Raw genomic sequence first — 17563 nt, forward strand, 5'->3', positions numbered from 1 at the left:
AGGGGAGCACGGAAGCGGGTGAAATTCCACACCGCCCGAGCGAGGAGCCGAACACTGCCGACACAGCTCGACCCCTCTCCTCTCACCCAAAAACCCGGGTCAAACCATCTGCGTTTTCTGGAGGGGAGGGAGGTCGTAAATGGCTAGAGGGGGTCTCCCTGGACCCTCTCCAGCGGTTGGGGAGAGGCCATCTGGCCCCGGGTCAGGCCTATTCATATTGGCGGAAGGTGGCGGAAGGTGACAGAAGGTTCCGGCCTCTCCCAGCAGGGGACCAGACTCCTTGCAGCTTCGTAACGGAGCACTTAGCAGGACACTGACAACCTTTTAATGAGGATCAGTGGGACCCCGCCCCCACACCCGAGAGGAAGCCTCCCAAAACGGGCTCATGTCTCCCAATCAAAAGGCCTCATCCATCCCACTCATCCCAAACACAGCACAGCCAACCATAAAAGTAATGGGTAAAACTCTCGATTACTTGAGGGGCTGTTTTCTAGCCCAGAGCTTTCTTAAGTGTTTTTCTGAACTTTCCCCTCTTAAATCAAGGGTGGGTGTGTGTCGGGTTTAGCGGCAGGGAATTGTGTAGCGCGTCCAGTTCTGGTTTGATGATCTGGAATGGAAATGTATTTTACTTCTTAAAAGCTGGAGACCAAGACGGGCTGGAATGGGGTTGTGTAGGAACTCCGTTGTGGGTAATCGGCCTTCTCTCAAGAGTGTACAATGTTCCCCATATTGCTCCAACACAGACTATCCAACAGAGTGGATGTGACCTCTCAGTCTGTACATCCATCATGTTGGACGTGCGGGTGCGTTCATGCATGTGTTGTGCACGCGTGTGCATGTGTGTATTTGACACAACAACCATGTATCCCAAGGCAACTACCCGCTAAAAGCTCCCATCCTCACACCAAGCCTCCGACTCCTGCAACTCCACTACCTCTTCTTCCTCTTTCAAGTTGTTCCTCAGCTGACTCGCCATCAAAGCCCTTGCTTGGCTGTTCTGCTTCAGAAAAGAAGGAACGACAGGCCAGAAAACAGGCAGAATGAGCCACTTCCAAACCCTACCCAACTGTGCAGCTCCCGTCTCTGAAAAACAAGATGCCACACACGTTCGATGTCCCGCAGGGTGCTCCCGGAAAGATCCAAGCCAACGTCACTCAAGCCCTGCTTACCTGCCGTGCGAACTGCCCAGCAAAGCTCCAAGCTCCAGAACCACTGCCTCAGATGAGAGTGTGTTCCAACTCCAACTGTGACATTTCTGTCAAGTTAGGCCAAATTCTCACCTCCCATTCCCCCCCTTTTCTTTTCTACTGTTGCCCCCCGTTTTCACATCAGCTGGAAGAACGAAGGACGACAGAAAGCAGCCTGCTCAGGATCAGGATTCTGTTCCCTCCCCCGCTTGTTCTTCACTTGAATGCACGGGTCATATTTAAAGCACGTAAAAACTTCATAAAAACAAGTGAAAACATAAATAACACACCGGCCGCTTCTCAGGCCTGCCAGAAACAGTGAAGTGTGCCGGCCCAGTTGTATCCCCCTAAACCTCCTCCTTAATCCGCAGGGTTCAGTGGACGACCGCATACCGCCAATGTCGCGAGCCAGTTAACAATAAACAAGGCCCTACTATAACTTAAAGGTACAGTAGGTAATTTCGGACTTCTAACGGTCAAGAGAGGAATAGCAGCAACAAACACCATCAAACCATAACACTGTTTACCCCCCCCCATAAATGTGCTGACATTGAAATGCCACTTAGCAATGGCAATTAGAACCAATTTTCAACCAATGAGCCTGAATTATTGTACATGAATACAGAGTGTCGGGACTATAAACATGTTGAGGGTGAACATGTCAGTGAGCCGTTTCCAATGACAGGAAGGGATTTACAATGGTCCTGTAACAACGTTTTAACACGAAAATCCTACCTATTGTACCTTTAAGGACAAAGTTTACCCAAGTAACAAGGCAGGTGTGTCGCCAAGTGAAAGGATGGAAAATGTCAGGCCTGTGTTGGAAACGCCCGATTCCCAGCCCCGGCCTCTGAGGCCTCACATTCCTGCTCCTTCACATGTAAACACACTTCCCCCTGCACTTCAGACCCACGTCACACATGGCTGAGAAAACCAACACACAAATCCAGGCCAGACCACAGAGCTTACTGCAAAAAAAGTCTTATCAAGGGTCTTAGACTTTTACTGAGACTTATTTTCATTCTTTTCAGTATATAGAAGTATTTGCTTGTTCCAAGTTACTTTTTTCTTGTCAAGGAAAATTGGCGTACCGCATTTGCCAAATTCTGAAATGAGTCTGAAACTGTCTGACCTCTTTGGCAATCTTTAGGCGTAATTTAGCACAAAATATTACAGAAATAAGAGTTTTTAACATTCTAAATATAGGCTAAGACAGGGCAGATGGGCAGGACACGTGACCTTTTCTCAGTGAGAAATACGGGGGTCATGACCCGCCAAGCTGGGTTGGCGCAACTCACTCCTGTGAACCACAAAACTACTGAAGTACTCCGGCCAATGGGGAATCTCTCCTGCTTAGTCTGTTGGAGCCATTAGATTGAAGAGATGATCAGTCATTTACTCCTCGAGCCCAGCGGTGCTCACTCTCTACCTTGGAGAGCCCTGGGGTACGCTGGTCCCTGTAGTTCCCTCAGAACTTAACTGATCTCTAATGACTCAGCTGACTGCAGAATAAACTCATCTCACCTGTTTGTTTTTTTTTAAGGTCCGGAGATTACCTAGAGGGAGAGTGAACACCATCGTGCTAGCATGAACTGAGGCATTTCCGATTACAGATCTGAGAGTTTGGACTAGTTAGTTTTTTGGGGGACCCACAAACTGGGGTAAAGCAGACCCCGACCCTCCCTCGCACAAGCTACCATTGGGGATGGGTCTGCATGCAGGACAGCAGAAGTTTCACAGACGAGACTGATGGTGGCGCTAAAGGCCTTGTCTTCACAGGCCACAGGGGACTAAAGCCATTAACCAGATATTAAGTAGTAGTCAGAAATTAATGTACAACGGAGGCAATCGACCATTAAATCCCCCTAAATCTCACTGCTAATGGGATGATGGGGGACATACCACAAAACCACAGACAGTACAATAAGTACCACGAGCCCCCCGAGGAAGGGCTTTATGGTCACGGACCGTTGGTTGCCAAGGGAAACCTTGAAAGTCCACCATCAGATCCTGAAGGCCAGACAACATGATCGTCTCTGGTGGACCATTACTGAACCTTAAATCTGTGAACCACATGTCCACCGTAAGCCAATACCATCCCCCCGCCCGCATTTTTGGCTAGACTTATCTCGTTCCAGGACGTGGGGGTAGGCTGGTTTTGAGGGCTCCATATCTTGATCCAAAAGTTGGGCCTTTCAGTAGTCAAATCCCCACAGTTGCGTTCTGTAATTGACCGTGAGACTGGCCGACGAGTTCACAAGGCTTAAACTCCCCTAGAGGGGGCTTTTGGAAGCCTTGTGCCTATTACACCTCATTGAGCTCACTTTCCATTCACCACTAGAAAGAACTGCAGATGCCGGGGCCAAACAAAAAAGTACCCTTGATGTTTTTTCCATACGCACGTACAAAATAAAGGACGACAACAATAGAAAATGAATGGACCAACTGAATTGTTGGCTTTTTGTGACGTTTCGACTTTGGCTTATTTCGACTCCCACTCACCACCACACGCACTCAGGATCAGTAAGGGTGTTATACTTAAAAAAACAAATCCTATGTGCATTACAGTATGGGCTAAGACCAGGGGTCCACAACCCTGGCCCTAAAGAGCAGCATATTCCCCAAGCGCCGGCTACATGGCCGACTACTCACCTGTAGCTGGCCAGCTACTCTATACAACATCATTAGATCTTTGACATAATGGTATCTGAAATCATAAAATCAGTAGCCCAATAATATTGTCCGTTGCCTACTGCTTTGTCACCCGTGCTAGCTTCATGTATCAATGTAACGTTATTTTATGTGCTCTCTCAGGAGAGAGGAAAGTGCCTACTGCAGCTCTCTGTGCTGACAGCTCGTCATTTTCTCAGCGTACGCGAAGTCACCTAGTCACCTAATCACAATCAGCTGTGAGTTTGTTGTATTTTATGTAGGCTATTTCACATATTGGCTAGCTAGTTAACACGTTAAGTTCACATTAAGTATCAGTGTTTAACCGGTTAGCAAATTACCCTCAAAAGTAAAATAGGTGTAAGATTAGAAGAATAAAGTAAACCATATTACAGGCTACACAATCCCTAAGGTTCACTAGTAGGCCTAATATCCTATATCATGTTCCATTTCATAGCCTAATGGCTAGCTAACTTTACAATCGGCTACTCTGACACATTCTTGAACAGTTTGCTGACTTCAGGTAATGTGATCTTAATTAACATTGATATGATATAGCCTACCTGCAACAAAAAGGGAATTTCACAATTTCCCACACAGGCTTAGAGTGGACAGCGACTTCCTAAAAAGGCAGATCCCGGAACCGGACAGCAGACAATGACGGGCTTCGTAAAGAACAGTCACAGATCACTTACCTAACGTTACGTTAAGATATAGATATCCTAGATCAATTCGTTCATTCTTAAGATTTTTGGGCACTCGGACATCTGTCAATAACGTTTGAGACTATAGGGGCAGAGCATCAGCGATAGGGATCCATATTCTATATATGTCTAGGATAGAAAGGTGAAGTTAGGCAATTGTAAAATGGAGGAGTTAACGTTAATATAAACCTTATCTAATGTTACCAATTCATGAAATTTAAATTTGGTTCAATTCATTAGCCATCACAAACTGAACGGCTTGACAAAAGTAAAAGCAAAGGCAATCGACGTTGTGAAGCCACTTGGCTTTTTAGGCTACAAGTGAACAGGGGAGACCACTGTATCCACTGTTTGTCTCTGTCGGATTCGGCGTTGAACAATGTAAAGTCATTGCATCCATATCGATAGCATTTTTGGTAATTTAGCGAACCCATGCATCACTTGCTGTCGCAGCAGAAAATGTCTTAAATACAACTTATGTAGCCTATAGAATATGTTTTACATTATGTATTTATATTATGATTGGTGGTTAATTATGAGGGAAAATATAAAATAGGGTATTTTATTATTAAGAAAGACCCGAGTGATTCCATTTGTGCCCTAAATTAATGTGAAGAATATGAATTATGAAATATCATATTGGAATGGTATTTGTTTTTTTTTTGGAGGGGGTCCAGTCAGCCTCACAGACAGCCCACAGAGATCCCCAATGTCAGCCTTATACAGTGCAGAGATAAGAGGAGGAAGAAGCCCATGCCCTAATAAACAAATCAGTCTAAATTGACACAACATCAGTTCCTAGTCTCCGAGAGGAGCTTAGTAGAGCATTGGTGTCTCTTGACATGGACTGGGAAGGGCATAGGTTTGATTTTGACATTGGTAGGGACTAGGGATGTGTATCATTAGGATTTTATTGATACCGATACCAATACCGATACTCCTTATCGGTGCCGGTATTTATCGATACTCTTATCGATACCACGGCATGTAATTTAGTGTATAAAATAAAGACGTTACAAGATGGTAAAAGATTCAATCGTTTTTTACTACCACAAGGGGGGTAACACCAGCAACATCATTAAACAACTTACAGCACCTGCCTTTTAAGCCCTTAGCAAGTCAACATGTGCAGTGCAAGGTATGATGAAATAAATAAAAAAAACCTAGGGAGATGACCAAAGCCCTTGCCTACATGTTCAACCCAACAGACACATACATACATACGTAAACAGAACAGTGTAGGGGAGGCGCTTCTCCTGACGCATTTAGCGTTTTTTTGTTAAGGAAAAGCAACATATTTACTTTCTCTGGCAAGCAGCCGAGATCGCTCTGGACAGAGTGACGTCACGCTATACACTCGGATAAAATGGCGCTGCGCATGTTTTAAAAAAGGGTAATTTAATTACTTATTATTTTTAATCCAGCTTTACTGGCAGTCTTAAACCTTTAAGGATGTATATATTGGGAATCAATCTTGTAAATTATGCCAACTTAATCAAGTTTTTCACTTCCCCTTTATTGATTCATACACTCACCGTGACTTGATGAAGAAGCACTGTCGGAGTCTGCCTGCACGGAGGAGGGCACGGTGTTGTTAGCGTCTGCCGGGTTGCTAACTTTAGATGCGTTGCTTAGGCAGTCAAACACGCCGCACTCCTTCAGCTTTATGCTATGGGTAGACTGCAAGTGTTTCATGATGTTGCTGGTGTTACCTCCCTTTGACGCAACTACTTTCTTGCATATATTGCATTGAGCCGAGGATTCATTGAGTTTGATGAAGTGAGCCCATACCTTGGAGCGCTTAGCTCTTACGGGCGACATATTGACTACTAGAGAAAACAACGGGGCGCTGCGTCATAACCTGTCGACGGCGGCAGTGTCATAAATACGCAACGGTTAGGTAGACTCTTAAAAAATACCGAAAACAGTATCGTTTGTCCAGAATCTTTAGCGGTACGCCGGTACCGACCAATTAGGAACCGGTACCAAAAAATACCGGCTCTCGGTACACATCCCTAGTAGGGACACAAATGGGGGAGGTTTGGAGGGGATGTAACTCCCACTGGAAGCTGAGGCATTTTGCATAGACTTCTGACCGCCATTTCATGTCATCTAGAGCCTTAATTTATACATAATTATGGTGGCCAACACACTCATTAACAGGCATACAGACACAGGGGTGTAGCACACTAATGAATCCTTTACTTAAATTTGCCAGCTGAATGGGACTTTGAAGAGCACATTTTTGTTTTAAGGCAGCTACTGTTGCCTATTCAAACCAATGATCTGTAAACATGTATTTGTATTTACATTAAAAATAATAATAATAATAATAATAATAATAATAATAAGATTGTTATTATTGTAAGACTAATAAGATGAAGAAGATTGGTGGGATTAATTATTGTGACTAATACAAAATTTTTATTCAAAATACAGTGGTGTTCCAGTCTGTTCTCCTTCAATTGTCGCTGGCATCTGCACACACGCCTTTGCCAGACTGTCTCAAAGATGTTCCAAATAAAACAATTTGCTACTCATCAATAGATTAAAAATAATAGTTTAATTCAACAAACATAGCCTAACTGTTACCCATACCATCAAGCCAGGTCCCACAAGAAATAATAGTTTGTTGCTGGAGATCAGATACCATTTCAAAAAATTGTGCTGTCCATTCTGTACCTAGTTATGTAAAAGAAAATGCCCTTGTTGTCATTATTTTTTCATTAGCCTACTTTTGGAATTTTGGGTCGGATGTCGCCCTGCTAACGCCAGCACAGGGGACAGGCATCAGTCACAGTCTTTCGAAAAGTAGAGCCACTCTAATCCATAAAAGGTGGCATGCATGAAACTATGATATTTTAGCGACATCATTTGAACCTCCCTGGCTGGCTACATTTTTTCTTTGGCCTTCTTTTTGGGGAACACCCTGGAAGAGCCACAGGGTGTGCTACCAATCGTTGTTACTCAGCACTTCACTGATCAATGAAAGTGGTTGATTACACAGTTAGCCCGCATCAACTTGTGTTTTATGTCTGAATCGGTTGCCTATTGGAAGGTGAAAATAAGAACCAACACACCCTGCAGCTATCTAGAACCAGGATTGGCGACCCCTGGCTTAGACCTGCATCTACACAAGGTCTTCAGATCGGGAATTTCTGATATTATACCTCATATATGTTGTGTATCCCGGGCCTAACCAAGGCCTATCCATCCATCCCCCCCCCCACCCCCAAATCCCCATTCCCTGTCCCACACTCCTGTTCAGCAGTGACTCCCAGGGGGCAGCCCCCAAAATGTTTTCCAGGTTCAGAGGGCCTGGAGTGAACAGCCGCCATCGCCTGTCCCCCTCCCCCCCCCCATCCTCGCTCCCGCCCCAGACTTCCTGCCATTCCTGCAGCGCGATCCCGGCGTTCCCGGCGAGGATACGGTTCCCATTAAAGCACGGCAGCCTGGTTTCCCCAGCAGCTCACACAGATCCACTTCCGCCAGTCCCTGCCGGCCTCTTAATCTGCTCCATATTTAAGTGGGGGGAGAAATGCTCTTTGCTCCGTCTTCTCCAAAATAATGAAAAATAGAAGGAAGAATAAAAGGCTCTGTAATGGTAAACCGGATGCTGTGATTTACCCCCCCCCCCCCACAAACCTACCCCACACAACCCTGCCATCGTAACACAGACCAGGTTCCACCCGAAATTTCACGCAAGGTTTACTTTCTTCAACTAGGCTATTTCCCCCATCTTTTGCAGCGGCAATTCCACCAGAGGATATTTGAAAGACAAGTACATCCAGAAATAGAAATCCTGGCCGGCGTTTTTTGCCGCACAGGCAAGGAAAACATAAATCAATAGAAAATCTGGATTCCAGTTCCTGTTTGCAAAATATGCGAAGTGGAATCAAGAAGTCCCTCCCAAAGGTCTGACTAAAAACACACAGTCACAGTAGATCTTTGAAGCAAACTTCAAGTAAAACGTTGGTGTAGTCATCGTCTCGGCCTCCCCCCCCACCCCCCACTCAACATAACCCACCTCCCCAACAATTACCACACAGCACACAGTACAGAGCAACAGCTGGCCTGGATTAATTCAAACGGTGCCTTGAGGAGGCCAGCTGCCTTCGAGAAGATCTGAACACAAGGTCAACCAATGTGTATTTGCCTGGCTGTACACCCTGACTTGTGGTTGTGATGGGAATTCTTCACAACATCTGCTCACTTCGAGGCACAGACCAGGGAAAAATGTACATTATATATATATATATATATATATATATATATATATATATATATATATAAATAAATCTTTTGTTTTGTATCTGAACTGACTGATCAAAAGAATTCTGTCATGTCTGGTCCGCCCAGTTTTGGCTGCTGCGGAGACAAACCAACGGTACTGCGGTGAAACGCTCCTTTAATTGGTTTGAAACACGCAGTTCAAGCTCACAAGCTGAAGAAGTACAGTACAGCACAGTGCAGGAGAGAAAGCCATCCATTTTCAACCCCAGCAGTCTAACTGGGCCTAGAGAAGATACCATCTGGATCTCACACTTATCGGCTCCCAGAAGAGCAGACACGCGCTCACACGCACTGCTCAACCGAAGGCTCACATGTCCGAGGGCAAGAGCGATAAACTGGCCAACACGGAAATAAATAAAACTACACATCATTCGCAATTTAACGGCTGTAGGGCGCAGACTGATGGAGAGGGTGCAGAAAAACTGCCAGGGGCTCCTCAGACAGAACACTGCCCAGAATATAACAGGGGCCAAGTTTGCGGGTCTCTGCCCTGACGACTCATAGGCACAGAAACTTTTCGGGTAAAAAAAGAATTTTTTTTTTTATTATTATTTTTTTTTTAAAGAGACGTGCCAAGTAACAGTCTGTCCAGCTCTGCAGATCTTACCCCCGAGATTAAAAAACAAATAAAGCAGAAGCAAACGCAATTCCTTTTATCGCTTAATTAGCTCTCTGGGCCGCCGCCCTTTCCCAGACTCTTTGGCGGGCGTGATGGACGTTTTGGCCGAGGCCAAGTGCAGTCACAGGGGCTCAGTCAGCGAAGGAAAGACTGCCCTGGGAGGCGACTGACAGCGCTGTTTACGGTAAGGGCGAAAACGCAACGTCTTGAATGTCGTTCGGCTGATAAGGCAGTGATTAAAGGAAGGCCGAGAAGCGCTGTCATTACAGCGCACGTAAGGGAAAAGTCGTCAAAGCCAGGCCATTTCACATTACACTGTAATCACGTCATTCCTGATTAGTTCCTCTCTTCCTCCAGGTCTCTTTAGAAAAGGAAAAAAAAAAGGGATTTTGAACCTCAAAATGAGAATCACCTGCACAAATAAACGTTAATGAATAAATAAATAAATAAAAGGAGTAACGGTCCATTCCTGCCTGCAAGCAGCCCCGATCACGAAGGCCTGTCAAAACAATTAAGGGTCTGCAGTCGTGCTGCGTGCTCCAAGTTAAAGGCCAGGAAGAGAGCCCGGGCCCTAACCAGCACAGACCAGCCAGACACAAAACTGCAACTACCAATCTGTCACATAGAAATCTGATTACATTGTGTGGAGAGATGGAGAGAGGGAGAAAGGGAGAAAGGGCAGAAGGTAAGAGAGAGAGAGGGAGGGAGGGAGGGAGAGACAGACAGACAGACAGACAGACAGAGAGAGAAGTCGAGGGAGAGAGAGTGAGACAGACACTGAGAGAGAGCGTGTGTATTGTTACTGTCCTGATTAGTGTCTGTCATTTGGAAATGAATGTAGACTGTCTGTAGATTTGGTCATTTAGCCAATTATTTATGTATACATTTTTATATACACATATTTTATTTTATATACATTCCAGTATATTAATCCTATGTGTTAATTGTTTTATTATTCATTGCTTTGGCAATATTGTCTGTATTACAGTCATGCCAATAAAGCATTATTGAATTGAATTGAACTGAATTGAATTGAACTGACAGAGAGAGACAGAGAGAGAGAGAGAGAGAGAGAGAGAGAGAGCACAGTAGGAGGTTTAAGGGCAAGGTGTAGAAGGGGGGGGGGTGTGTCTAGATGGCATTTAGGGAGGTCAGTTGTCAGCACACTGTCAATTTGGCACACGGGCTTAAAACATCTGTCTTCCGCAAACATCTGGAGACATAACAACAGAAGCCGCAACACAGTTACACAAAAGAAACGCCTCATTTCTGGACAAAATTAGGTGTTTTTTGCCAATTTCCCTTATAATTAGTTTTGTGTTGTTCTTTTTTTCTGGGGGGGGGGGGGGGGTGTAATCTGGGGATGGTAGCATGTTGGTATTTCAGTGGAAGACAAAGGATAAAGGTAGTCTCCTCCTCAGAACCCCTGCGGTCGACACGCTCAGTCAACAGTCTCGCGCCAGATGGGTCGCGATTCACGGGGACTGTTCCCTCCAAAAATACGCCATCGCCATAGCAACCGCACACAAGTCCCCATCCATGACCAATCAGGAGGCGAAACGGGAAAGGAGACGGGAGCAAACACACTGTCTGCCCGTCTGTTAGTCTGTCGATCTGTCGGTCTGTTTGTCCAAGATATCTGGTCCATTGCAGTCTATGTTTTTCCTCCGGCGGAGCAAGGACTGCCACACAGTTGTCAGAGATGGAGTTTCCAGAAAGCCATGAGCACGTACTTAAGAGGCAAAAGGAGGCCACTCTATTGCACATTTAAAACAACCATTGCCATTTAAAGATATGACGGCCATAATGATATGCAATCAATATTTTATGGAGAATTGAGGCAAGGAGCTGGAGGCTCCCCAGTTATTTTTAAAACTGCAGATGGTGGGGGGGGGGGGGGGTTTACCCACAATCCATTGCATTGATCAAATAACACACATCTTCAGCCCTTTTCAATTCCCTGGAGTTCGGCATTCATTGTTTGCATTGCGTTAGATTTATCGTACTGATAAATTCTTCTCTTTTCGTGGTGCGGATTTATACAGTGCGGGTATTCTGGCTATGTTCAGATGTGGGGTGTTCTCTGACATCTGTAGTATTACACTGCCACCGTAAATCTCCATGTTTGTTTTCGCTGCAATCTGGGCCAACCTCAAAAAGCATATAGACCACCACATTCAGAGTCAAACAGAGAATTATGAGGGAACAATTATATTTCACCACCAGTAACCAAGCCTGACTTTTTTCCCCCACTGGTAACGGTGACATACTGTACCAAAATGCACCAGTTTGGTTTCGCTCCAGCACAAAAACATGGCACAGTTGTATGTATGAGAGACACAACGAATTGTAAGGAAAAATAAAATCCAGTATGTCAGCAATTTACATTGCTAATGAATATTAAAATGCTATCAAGCTGAAAGCTGTAGTCATGTACTTAAAGTGAGTTGAAATTCAGAAGCAGCTAACACTGTATGATTTGTGCAAAGTTAATTGGCTAAGATGAATATTTCACATTGTTGCAACCTGGTGGACTGGGAACAAAATGAAATGCTTAACAAGTTCAATCAAGCCCAGCTGATGGTCAACAAAGTTTATGGGAAGCCACCTGGAATTGGTGGCAGGCAGGCGCTCTGTAAGGCATGTTATCGAAGGATCTCTAATTCACATCTATCATTAGCGACAGCCTGCAAATAGTCGTCCGTTCAATCAGGGACGATAATCAGCTGGACGAGGCCATACTTTCCAGGTAGGCTAGACGGTCCCGGGGGATTTTATTAGGGATCTCACAAACGATTCGGCCAGATCATACTCTGTAGTTTCCCGCGGTTCACCGAGGAAACTAAGAGCCAGGGAAGAGATCATCCAGATGTGGGGAGTTTCAAAATGTGGGAACCATGACATGAAAAAAAAATCAAGAGAAGGGGAAAGTGGAACATCGTTGAAGCAGACTCTGCTTGTTGCCCAGTGACTTGCGCCTTATTTTCCTCCATATATTTTTAGGGATCCGTATAGTTGTTGTTGTTTTTTTGGGGTTTTTTTTCGATCTGCACGGAATCTCCTCAAATGACACTAAATTAAAGGGTGGAGTATTTGGTTGACAATTCCTACAAGATTTATAGTAAACCTCTCTGTGCAACAGAGCGGTCAGAGTTGCTGCTCAGAGGGTGGAAAATCTGAGGACGACTGCATTCGCAACATATGAAAGGCGGGTGACCTCCCATTAACACGATTGTGAGCCAGAGTATGTTCTTAACAACTGGGCGTATAAGCGGACCGACCAGATGTTGTTATGAGCGAGCTTACTACAGCCATTTTTAGGCGACCTCGATCACGGTCATCAACCACTGTGTCAATACGATACCGTAGAGGCCATGCCTGTATTTTTCTTTTTAACCTAACAGCGCTGGGATTTATGGTCGTGTTTTGTTACGATTCAGAATAAATTAGTGCCTTTAATGACACCACAAACATGACACGCATTTTACTCACAACCTTTCTGTGGTTATTAATCATTTTAATCAGCTCCAAGAACAGCAGGGCAATGGCAGATACGATCTTGTTTCCACATGCTACCCGTTTACATTACATAGCCTATATAAATGTATCATTTAGATATATTATACAGTAAAATATTGGAGTAAAACACTTGTGGCACCATTAACAATAGCTCTAAGGCTACACCACATAGTAGTCTGCATCGTTTGGTTGAATATGCATTAATTGATTTCACATAGCGTTACACTACAGAAACGTAGTACGTTCACATCAGAAACCGTTTTATTTCAATACTAGCTAACGGTTCAAGCGGGCACATACAAACATACAACATAAAAAACACGTCTAGGATCACACTTCACGAAGTACCTTAGTATGTTTTTTATTGTGCAAAAATAGCCTACCAATTTCTAAATAAAATATTGCCTAATACCAAATTGGATTAAAGCATGCATCAATAGTTCACAGGCTACGGTTTTTAATCAATTATTCACAAAAACAAAGTTAGCAAGCCAGCTAACAGCGAAATATTTGTACGGCTCGGGTAGAGTAGGCTACATGTAGCCTATTCCCATGGCAGTTATCCTATATGAATTCATTAGGTTGCAAATTAGACCATTAGAAAGCTAGCATCAAGATGGGGAAAATATTTCTAAAGTGAAAGAGAAAAATAAGTTGCAAGTACTTCAACATTCCAAAATACACCTGTAAACGACAAATCCTAAAAAGGCTTTATAGGATGTAAATCAGATAATATTTAAATGCAGCGGTTAAGGCAAACCGTCTCGTCCTCAGTTTGGTAGCTAGCGAGCAACAGACGTGACCTGATTCTAACATCCTGCCAGAACGAGACAGCACACAAGCTTCCTGAAAAAAACTATTCAGTCCATTTCTAACTCCTTCTCCCCATCTCCTTCTTTCTTAACTTGCCGAGAGGGATTCAGTTGTAACATGTAGCGAAATGTTTTGGGGATTTTGCAAGCGATGTAGTACCCTGACACTAGCCATTATGCGATGCTACATTATTTCCAGCCAAAGAAATCCGTTAAAAGAAAGTTGTGCAGGAGTAAGATATTTCTGGTCTGATGTGTAACCGGGCTTGCTAACTACCTTCCCATGCAATGGCAGTGGGAATTATTTGGATCATAGAATTCCAATCGGGGAAAAAAACTCCACGGAGTCCACAAGACACATTGCAAAGACATTACAAGACCGATTTGCAGGAACCAATACAGTGTCACCGTAGAAATAATGGAACAGCGAGCTATCTATTCACGAGAAGCTAATGCTAAATAGTTGGCATTAAAACGCTCCAGTTTCCCTGCTCGAAACGGCAAGCGGTAGAACAGTAACAGTGGGTTTCTTGCTCGGAGTTCTGTCGTGTTGTCATTCGATACCTCTCGCGTTCTAGCTAGTGTTTTTCACCACAAATGCATGCCGAACCACCTCCATCATTCCTTTATTTAATACAAGGGATAATACACTGACCTGATTATTGTCTTATAGTGTACCTCTGGCAAATATGTTTATCCTCTCGACGATTTCTGCTTTGTTACGTGGTCCCTTTTCTGTTGCCGTCTCCTAGTTCCTTCCTTTTGCAGGAATTTCCTCTTGGAAAAGCGGAGTTTGTGGGAGACTGAGGTAGGCGGAGTCCCGGATCAACCGCCCCACAGGATAGGCTAGGAAGTTTTTCACTCGCCAATGGGAGCGACCTTCCAAGATGACTGGGTGGGATCAATATTCCAAAGGTGGAGAATTGATTTCATTGCTTTGCTCAAACAACTTTAGCAGGCATACCAAGTTTTGTTCTCGCTATTTCATTGGGGAAAATGTGTCATTTGATAACTAAGTAGTTTGATACAATATGGAATTACAGCAATTGTATAGTTTAATAATGACAGTAATTTTGAATAAAACATAATTCACCGTACATTACCCACAATAGAGCTTTACTTGTTAGGCTACATTCCTTCACATAATTTGCACTTTACTGTTAATGCATCACTGGATTTATTTGGAATTCAATTTGTACATCTAATTTCATTTAAAGTTATATTACTCTCCTTAGTTTGGTTTTTTTTAGAATGTGTGGTAGTGTGGCAAAGATGTCTGAACTTCAAATCTGAGCAAAGGTTAGCATTCTCCGTTTAACCCTCCTATTATTTTAAGATTTTATGACCGGTTTTATATCTGGGGTCAAATTGCACCCAACAGTTGAAATAAACACAGAAATATTGTATTAGAAAAAATGTGACCCACAGTGTGTCACCTTGTTATTGACTCCCAAATTACTAGCTTTTTATCCATAAATTAGAAAATTATGTGAAAAATATCTCATTTTAGAGCCCAATGAACAGTAAGTGAAAGTTTGTCACCTGTATGGGAAAGTGCCGCCAGAATCATTCACAAAGAAATCTGAGAAAAAATAAAAATGGTTGTATATTTTCTTACATTTTATACAGTTACAGAGGGTCAAAATAACACTGCACAACACATCTGTATGCAAAGTTGGTACAGGACTTAGCATATCATTATTTTCTATTGCATTTTTACTATTTAATCCCACCAAATTATAAAATGAGAAAAATCATACAGTGTCAATAGGGTTAACTGGTTTTTAAGGGATGTCAAACACTGAATGGGATCAAACTGACCCCAAACATAATAGGAGGGTTAAGGTGTTGAGGGCAATCACAGTAATGACACTATTTGAAATAAAGGTAGGTGAGATACAATGAATACGGTTGCCTGCTACGCAAATAAGTAAATTGCTTTCTCAATATTGTGAAATATGTTAACATTGGCTGCAGTTGGACTTTTTAAATTGTATTTTGGAGGACAGTCTTTCTCTTGTCAGCTATGTGGATCGCTTTGGTCACAGGCAAATTAGTAATAAAACAAAGATACTGTGGTTCTGTTTCAGCATGACTGCATACTCGGGTTCGGATTTTCTCTGTGTGGGACCTAGTTTGCTTTTATCTGAAATATTGTTTTCCCACAGCTAGCTGAGAGTATGCAAAATTAAAAACCCTCCACAAGCTTGAACCACAGCATCTTCCGGAACACATCTGGATATTTTGGGGGCAAAGAAACCAAAGGAGGGGGCGGGAAATCCTGTTTTGTGTTTGTCTTAAGTGAAGCAATGGAGGGGGGGGGGGGTTTGCAGTGCATTAAGCATGTCAAACCAGGCTAATCTTAAGCACTTGCCCTGCAGATTTCAGTGGAACTCTTGCCAAAGTTAATATGTTAACCCCCCCCCCACACACACACACACACACACCCTCCATCAAGGGCCTGTCTGTCACTATAGCCAATTGTAAATCAATAAATCACAGTCCTCTGGAACACTAAGGCGGGGGGGTGGGGCAATAATTGAAAACAGGGGTAACACACATTGGAGGTCCAGGCAGCAGCAGCTGGGATCACAGTGTGTGTAACATAACGTCTGCTTTTACACAGTCCATCTGCCAGGAGACACATACTCGAGGCGTAGGGTGCTGGTCGACCTAAATGATAAATAGTTGGAATTTATATAGCATCTTTATCCAAAGCACTGTACAATTGATGCTTCTCAGTTCACCCATTCATACACACACTCACACACCAACGGCGATTGGCTGCTATGCAAGGCACCAACCAGCTCGTCAGGAGCATTTAGGGGTTAAGCGTCTTGCTCTGGGACACTTCGCCACACCCAGGGCTGGATCAAACCGGCAACCTCCTAGCTTCCTGACATATTTCCTGGACGAATCAGGAGTAGTTTGTGTCACTGCCAAGCCACTGTAACTCATTCGCTTAGTGGACGAATCTTATTCGGCAGAACTTCATGCCCATATATTGGTCCCCCTTCTCCCTACTGCGCCGTCTTGGCTACAATTTGTACAAGATGCCGGCACCTGAACTCTCCACTTCCACGGTGTCAAAACACTTTTCGCAAGTAAGTAAGTGGGTGATGTCACACACACTTGGTCCCTATTTTTTCTGTAGATTTTATGCACCCCATGAGGTGCCACTTTAATGATGGTTCAGTTACTGCCTCAAACCAATTGAACCAATCAAAATGTTTTACACTTCACAGCAAAATACAGCAATTGGTTGAAATGTGTGGATCGCTGTTACCATGCATCATTTTTCAGATGGATAGGGCCCTCTGGGAGGCTGAAGTAGGACAGGAGTGTGTGAAATGGGGGTACAGATTGTGGCCTACAGGAGTTGGGGGGGGGGGGGGTCTGCAGTTGAGGGTAGAGGTGCAGTCACTAATAAATACTCATACGCGAAAGGTCATGGAAGGTCATGTAAAAATCATATACTGTATGTTGATTATACAGTATATCATTAATTTAGTAAAACATACTAATCAACTAATACTAATCACATATGGATAGACAGGAGAGAAAACAGAGGACACCCAAAAAGAACAGGGGGGCAGCGGGGGCCTCTTCTGCTGCTTTCCACCTACCTGGGAGGGTGAGGAGGGAGCTGAAATGGATGCCAGGATGATAGATGATAGCTGATAATGTGTCTGCTGTCCTGGGATTCCCTGCAGGAAAAGGAAACGGCCATTGGCAGAAACATGCATTAATGAGTTTGCT

The 17563-nt window shown here is 43.8% G+C and overlaps 1 protein-coding gene across 1 annotated transcript in view; it reads right to left on the minus strand.

Moving 5' to 3' along the window:
• The window catches only part of ccdc102a (coiled-coil domain containing 102A), an 83392-nt gene extending 68792 nt beyond the window's left edge, over window positions 1-14600 (minus strand). Inside the window, exon 1 of the mRNA XM_061246465.1 lies at window positions 14460-14600. The gene's annotated coding sequence lies outside the window, so the exon portion shown is untranslated. The remainder of the gene's footprint in view (window positions 1-14459) is intronic.
• Between the last annotated feature and the right edge of the window lie 2963 nt (window positions 14601-17563).

The sequence above is a fragment of the Conger conger genome, chromosome 6 (genome assembly GCF_963514075.1).
Source record: "Conger conger chromosome 6, fConCon1.1, whole genome shotgun sequence".
NCBI lineage: Eukaryota > Metazoa > Chordata > Actinopteri > Anguilliformes > Congridae > Conger > Conger conger.